This window comes from Marmota monax, unplaced genomic scaffold, assembly GCF_021218885.2.
Source record: "Marmota monax isolate L192 unplaced genomic scaffold, Marmota_monax_Labrador192_F-V1.1 WCK01_AAM20220418_F8-fsc00388, whole genome shotgun sequence".
NCBI classification, from domain to species: Eukaryota; Metazoa; Chordata; class Mammalia; order Rodentia; family Sciuridae; genus Marmota; species Marmota monax.
The window spans coordinates 643,282-650,965 of NW_026693174.1; the positions used below are offsets into that span (position 1 = coordinate 643,282).

Genomic DNA, 7,684 nt, shown 5'->3' on the forward strand with positions numbered 1-7,684 from the left:
TGAGCCAATCATCAGCTGGCAGGCTGAAAGTTTGCTGGGGCCCCTTCGGCTGTGGCTCTCAACACTGGGTATTATTGACACTTTAGAGTATTTGATATTCAAAGCCTATTATATAACTGACCTGGGAATTTTAGTATTAATCCAGAAATAATATTGACAACTAAATATATGTTTTAGTTTCCATTTAATCAGTGTGAACTGACCCTTAATTTTCTCTCAGATAGACAATGTGGGACATCACTTTTTTAGTAATAAAATAGTAAAATAAATTATTAAATCAGAGTCAAACTCCCCTGGAACTGCAAGGAACCACAACTTGTGAACCCCACAGCACGTGGCTTGAAGAAGATATTAATTCTTGAGGATGAGCCTGTGAAAGGACATATATCTCCTGAATCCCTTTCTGACAAGTCGTCCTGTCCCTGGTATCATTGATAAACTCTAAGCTTTGGCTTTGTGCCTGTTCCAATGAGATCCTACCCATTTTAAGACATTCCATTTGCTTCTGCTTATTAAGATAAGGCAAATGGGGATCTGGGTCTTCAGAGCACAGAAAGGCCACCAGGCCAACATACCTGCTCCTCACAGTGTGCAGAGGGCAGTGGCTCAAACAGGAAGGACAGCCACTGAAGTTTATTGTTGCTAAGGGAAACTATGACAGGGTCCTCAGCTCCTGGGGCCCATACACCAATATCCCACACTGTGGACAGGGTGTGTCAGAGGGCCTTGGCTGCCTGGAAAAGCAGCTCAGCCTTGGAGACCAAAATCACAAAGGCTCCTTTTCTCCCAAGCTGGAGGAGGAAGTCTAAATCTAATGTCCCAGAGCTATGGACCCAGAACACTTCCCCAGTGCCCTTCCCTGGTGCAATGCCCAGGAAAATTTCTGGGCAGAGAGAATCACCTTTGTACATGCAGAGACTCCACTCAGTGATGTTCTCACAGAGGGAGTGTCCTGTTCAGCACAGGACTTGTGACACCTGATTCCAATTGCCCTGAAAAGGAGCAGCAGAGGGAGGAAGGAATTCCCCATCAATGAGAATTGCTCTACAATCCTCCCTGACCACCCTACCCAGTGGAGTTAAGGGGTTCTTCTCTTGGGAAATGTTTGCATGACTATGCTGAGTCACACATATGGAGATGGCTACAACAGGATGTCCATCACTTTGTGGATCTGGCCCCCGGGAATTCCACACTAACTGTTTCAGGTATACATGTCCCTTCTCTGGCATTCGGCAAGGATACTGTCTCTCTGGCTGAAACACAGGACCCTTTTCCCCTCAGCTTCTCAAACACTTGGGGTCTTATTGCTTTCAACATGAAGAAAGAGGACATCTAACACTCTTCTTCACAGTCTCATATTTCTTCAGGTAACAGCAAACACAGAAGCTTGAGAACTGGCTCCACTGGGTGCCGACAGGGGTCAAAATTCAAAAATCAACACTTGTGAGGTGGGACTTGTCACATTGTCTCCTCTGTTGTGAGGGAGCCAGCAGGGTGGATGTTCCCTACCAGGGGCTGACCTGCAGGCTACCTCTAAATGCTTGGTCTGTGCTATCTTATGGAGGAAATCCCTAGGCACCTGATGCCAACAGAGCCAGGCTTCCATGATGGGGCCTCCTCCCCACACCACAAGTAGCCTGGGATGTTTCTCTACTGTGTTTCCTCCAAAAATAGAAGACATCTGGTGTCCCTGGACTCACAAGTTAGGCCCCTCCCTCCATCCCTATCCCCACCCAGCACACACCTGGGCATTTGCATGCTGTTCCCTGGGGAGGGCCTTCCTTCAAGGCTGACATAAAAGCTCAGCTCAAACCTGCCCTTGACTCACCAGGACTCCTCAGCTCAGCTTCTCAAAATGAGGCTCCCTGCTCAGCTCCTGGGGCTGCTGCTCCTCTGGATCCCTGGTGAGGACAGAGGGGATAAGGTGGGAGACTGGGGAGCCAGGGGAGCCCTGGGCACCAATTCTGCACATGTGTGCTATATACATGTAAGAGACGTGCAGGTATGTCTTCTAGGATGAGGCCGCTGAGGTCAATTGATGTGAGAGTGTATTCCAGAAGGAACAAGGGACTGGGCTCTGATCAATATTGTCACATAATATGAGGGGGATGTTGTAGGTCAATTCTAGAGAGGCTCTTCTACATCACAATATTTGAGATGTTTTTAAACATAAATAACTTTACTGTACAAATCAAAATCACAAAAATAAGTTAACCTGAAATCCACAATAAAGGAAAAAGCACAAATTCTCCTAAAGTATTTATATAACCTTGCATTAAACTATGATTTTTTTTTTCAGGAACCAGTGGGGATATTGTCATGACCCAGACTCCTGTCTCCGAGCCTGTCACCCCTGGAGAGCCAGCCTCCATCTCCTGCAGGTCCAGTCAGAGCCTCCTACACAGTGATGGAAACACCTATTTAAACTGGGTTGTGCACAAGCCAGACCAGGCTCCACAGCACCTAATATATAAGGATCCAACCGCTACATGGGGTCCCAGATAGGTTCAGTGGCAGTGGGTCAGGAACAGATTTCACACTGAGAATCAGCAGGGTGGAGGCTGAGGATGCTGGGGTGTATTACTACTGGCAAACCACATAGCATCCTCCCACAGTGGTGCAGCCCTGAACAAAAACCTGCCTGCCTGGGTGGCCCAGCTGCCACATGAGCTGGTGGTCTGGGTAGCACCTCAGCAGATTCTCTGCCCTGTGAGAGGAAGGTGCTGGGAACTCAGGGAACAGGGTGTAGCTGAGGGCTGTGGACCAGGACTACCTGGGCCACAGCTCACGTCACACCCATGAGTGGCCCTGTCAGCTGCAGCAGCCTGGCCTGGCATGGGTAGGTCAACACAGAGGTGTCCAGGCCCCTTCTGAATGAGCAGACAGGATGAGTGTGAACTCTGCAGGAGGAGCAGGACCTGGGGCCTGGGAAGGACTCGGGCACAGGCAGGGGATGGTATAGGGACCTTCTGCAGGTCCCTTTATGCTTGCAAATGCTGTTCTTTGTGAAGTTGGGATTCAAATCTAATCACAAACACAAAAAATACCTAAGCCCATAATAACTTATGAACGGAAAATGATAGCTTATTAACTGGGCACTTAAACTTGTATTCTCTTATTAATCTGCAGTGTCCAGCTGGAATACAGTGAGGATGCAGTTTCCACTCTCCCTGCCTGACACCCTTGACTCCCTGCCTTCATTTTTGAAAGGATCAGAGTTGGAAAAATCACTCATATGTTACCAAGAAGGTAGAAGGTTGTGCCATGGTGTCAAGGAGATTCCTAGATAATAGAGCTCCTGGTGAATGTAACGGAAATCCCAACTATTTGTGATGAGTATTAAATTTATATGCAAATATTTATTTATGTGGATGAAAAATAATTCACAGTTCTTTAAATTTAAAATGAATGTTGTGAATAAGTAATTTTTAAAATATTTGGAATCCAAGAAAGGTGAAAGAAACAATTGTGGTAAAGGGAAACTGTGATTAAAACCACACAGTTAGGGCTGGGGATGTGGCTCAAGCGGTAGTGTGCTCGCCTGGCATGCATGCGGCCCGGGTTCGATCCTCAGCACCACATACAAACAAAGATGTTGTGTTCACAAAAAAACTAAAAAGTAAATATTAAAAAAAATTAAAAAAAAAAACAGACAATTGTCCTTGATTTGGAGAAACAACTAAAGACGCTGCTCACAGAGGAGCAATCACTCAGAGAGACACGGAGGTGTGTAAAGGCACACACAGGGTGGCATGAATTAGTGGATGAATGTGCACTAATATTGGGTGCAAAAAAGACGGGTGAGTACCTTGTGCAGACAGAGATGTACATAAACCTGGGGAGCTTGAAAAGCAGTGTGTTAGCACAAAAAAAGGGAAATAAATGTAATTAAAAATTATACTGTTTCATGCAGTGGAAAAAAGTCATTTCTCTGGCTGTGGGAATGGAAACCAGAGCTTCTGCCCAAGAGGCACCTGCTCCACCACTGACCAACATCCCACAACATGCTCAAGATGAGCCCTGAGCCAGGGCCACACAGGAATCCACAGCCTGATTCTTCACTCACAGAAAGGCAGGGTGGTGGGGAGGATAAGAGGCTAATAGCTTAGCTGGTGGGTTAGGGCAATATTTTACACAAAATAATTGAATGCATGCAGACAAACAGTAAGAAGTTAAAAAAAATGATAACAAAGATGTATTGTCCATTGTTCACACAAAGTAATATTGTTTCACTGGGTAATGAAAACATGCATGCACCTTACATAATGTGAGCATCACAGAAAGAAGGTCTATGGATGGAAGTGTTGAGTAGTTCCTGAATTGTCCATGAAGTGTAAGAGTGCTAATGAGCTGACTTATCTCTGTAAAAATAGTGTCTTTTGTTTTTCTCTTTCATGGTTTGTCTTGTTGAAGAGTGATTTTGGCGGGGGGCGGGAACCATATTCTTTAACAGATAAAAATAATGTTCAATCACATTCCAGGCCTCCTCTCCCACAGGAGCAGAGGGAAGAGGACATGGGCTCCACATGGTGCACACGGGGATGGAGCCTCCCTTGCCTGGGTCCCCATATGATTCTGTGGAGCACCCCTGCCTGGCCCAGGAGCACACAGCCTTAACAATATGCTGTGGTGCCAGCTGTGACAAGTACAGTGGTGACCTCCATCCTGATTACTATGAATGCACAAAAGACAACCTGAGTGACAGGTGTCTCACTCAGTTCCCATAATGATGCTGTCTTAACATGTAAAAATGTAAAATTAAATTTATGCTTGAAATATAGATCAGTCTCTCCAGGGCTGAGGCTATGGTGAGTGTATATCCCCCCAGTTCATGTCACCCACTGGAGGTCAAGAAGTGGAACATCCTAGCACAGAATTCAGTGAGAGGAACCTACTTGAATGTGAGCCACCTCTGTGTCCACAGGGTCCTGTGCCCTCTGCTCTCCACAATGATGCTCTACAGCTCCCACCTGACCATCAAATGGGGCAGACATTCACACCCAGAGAGAAGTTCAGAACCCAACTGTTATGGGAACAAGGGAAGAGGGCAGAGCAGATGTGTCTAACGAGGTCATGAACTGAGTTCAGGACGAGCTCAGGGCAAAACCAGGTGTCAAGTCAAACCAGGTATCCTATCCTGCTTCTCCAGTACAGAGTCCAGATCCAAGAAACAGCAGGATCAAAGACATCCAACATACACCTTTCCAAATATGCTGAACTTATTTCATGAGATCCTTCAAGATGGGACTTCTTTTGTCATCTAAGGTCAGTGTGAAGTGAACAAATACTTTCTTGTTCCCACTGCTGTCTCTTCGAACAGTTTGAACCTCAGCTTGTAATTTTTTTTTTCTCATCACAAGTAATAAAATGTGTGCCTTTTATCCTGTCTGTGTGTGTGAACTTAAACATATCTCTTCTTCCATGAGACTTCCAAGTAAGAGTTCACTCCAGGGAGATGCTCCCTGAGGTCAGGTGGCCTCACGGTGCCCAGGCTCACACCACCTAGTGAGCTTCAGCTTTGCCCACCCTAACATGAGAAGTGCCATAAAAAAAAAAAAAATCTCCCCCTAATGAGCAGTAAGACCAGTCTACAGTAGCCTCCCGAACCCACAAAGAGCAATGCCCTGTGTCCCATGCACTCTCCAGCTCTCCCTAATTTCCCACAAATGGTCCAGACACCTTCTCATACAGGGTCCCTGAACAGCAGCAAGATCTGAAGGGGACCTTGAAATGAGAGTGCTCACTGCTGCCCTCTGCTGACCCAGCCCACACTTTGCACAGTCCCCTGAAGGTCACTCCTTTTTCAGGGCCCTTTGCCTTCCTCTTGTGAGGATTCCTGTGATGTGGGGCCAAAGGCTCAGAGCTGCTTCAGCATCTCAGAATATCAGATTATGAAGAGTCAGACCCCTCACCTGTCCTTTGTCTGCATTCTACATGTGGGAAACAAACTGGAACAGAACATGTTTGCACCAGGACCTGGACTTGGTTCATCCAAATGACCCTAGTGCTCTGCCCTCATGTGAGACACTCCTGACAGCCCACAGCAGACAAGGACACACACTGGTGGCTCTATGCACTGCAGAAGATATGCAATCTCCTGCTGAGATGGTCCTTAATACCAGCTTACCACTCCTCTCTGAACCTCATTGCCATCTTCAGATATCTATCTATCTATCTATCTATCAGATAGATAGATAGATAGATAGATAGATAGATAGATAGATAGATAGATAAAATAAAAGACAATCCATGCATGGAAGTATCCTTCAAAACCAAAATGCCACAACACAAACCTTTCCCTATTTGTGACTTCATGTTCAAGATAGATCCTGTGTTTTTTTTTTTTAATTCTCACTTTATTTAATACTGAAGTATATTTACATTCATTTAGTTTTCTTTAATGTTGTATTCAAATATGATTCATGCAAATATCAAAATTGGGGAGCTTGTTAAACTTGGCCTCCAGGGCCAATGCCTCCTTAGGTTTGGCCCACTCTGAGCATGTCCCAGGAGGCCAGGAGCATAGGTGACTTCTAAACACCAGAGACCCCTGTCTTCATGCAGAGAGGACTGCCCTGGGAACAGAGCCTTCCACATGGAAGGGTCAGGGTCCCAGCTCCCTGTAGAAGAGAAACTGGGGGATAAAGGCCCACGACCCAGACTCCTCAGAAGACAGCTCTATGGCTCTGAGCAGGTCCAGAAAACCAGAGGAATGGAGGCAGTAGCAGTTTCTGCAAGTACAGGCAGAAGTCTTGAGAGAGAAGGACTCAATGATGGGCAGGTCAGAGAGGGGGCACCGGTAGAGAGCTCCATCTCCAAAATGGACCCCTCCATGCTCCCCCCACTTTAATCTCCCTGCACCAGCGAACCCACCAAGCCCACCTGGGTGTTGGCAATGGTCTCCTAACTGTGCTCTCTCCTGTCTTTGACCTGTAAAGAGCCTATTCCTTTGTCCTGTCACCCACCAGTTAAGCCTTTGTCTGTCTCCTCATAGACACTGTGAAGAATTCTGCAGTGATCATGGCTGTGTGGTCATCCCAGTTGGTGACCTGGTTCCCTTGAGTTAATGTCCAGCAGAGGGATAGTTGTGTCACAGATTAGTCCTATATTTAATTAGGTTAGGATCTAAAACAGGCACATTTTCTTAATTTTTCCCTGGGACTTGCAAACTATTCAAGGAATAAATCAGAAACATGTGATACTCAGCAATAAGGATGCTTGAATGTCCTCTGAGGAGAAAGCAACTGGCAAAGACTCACTAACCCTTGGCCTGGCAGGAGGTTCACGTTTGAGTCTGAAGCTCTGTGGGGGAAGCATGTGGTGGTACACTGCCTCACCCTGGAGCCTGTTGTGGAAAGCTGTCCCTGGCCCTCTGCCACTAAACAGCACTGGGACCCCAGCTGCCCTTGGGGGCACTCAGGAGAGGATCAGGCCAGGACCCTGTTCTGGTTTATGCTGGTTCCAGGCCCTGTCATGCTCTGGTTGAATAAGAGACTCTGGTTAGACTTGCAGCTGATGGTGACCATGTCTCCTGCAGACACAGAATGCTGTCTGCACAGGCACCTGAAATCAGGGAAATGAACAATGAACTATGAACACACACACACACAAACACACACACACAAACACACACTGTGTCATTTGTACTTTGAAATACCATCTACAATCCCTTTGCCAGGGTCTT

General features: G+C 46.5%; 1 long non-coding RNA gene across 1 annotated transcript; it reads left to right on the forward strand.

Annotated features, from left to right (window-relative positions):
• Positions 1 to 1,799: 1,799 nt before the first annotated feature.
• LOC124100379 (uncharacterized) lies at positions 1,800 to 3,362 on the forward strand. The gene is made up of 3 exons (XR_006854260.2): positions 1,800 to 1,904; positions 2,300 to 2,381; positions 3,130 to 3,362. It is a non-coding gene; the product is annotated as an uncharacterized LOC124100379 (long non-coding RNA).
• Positions 3,363 to 7,684: the final 4,322 nt, after the last annotated feature.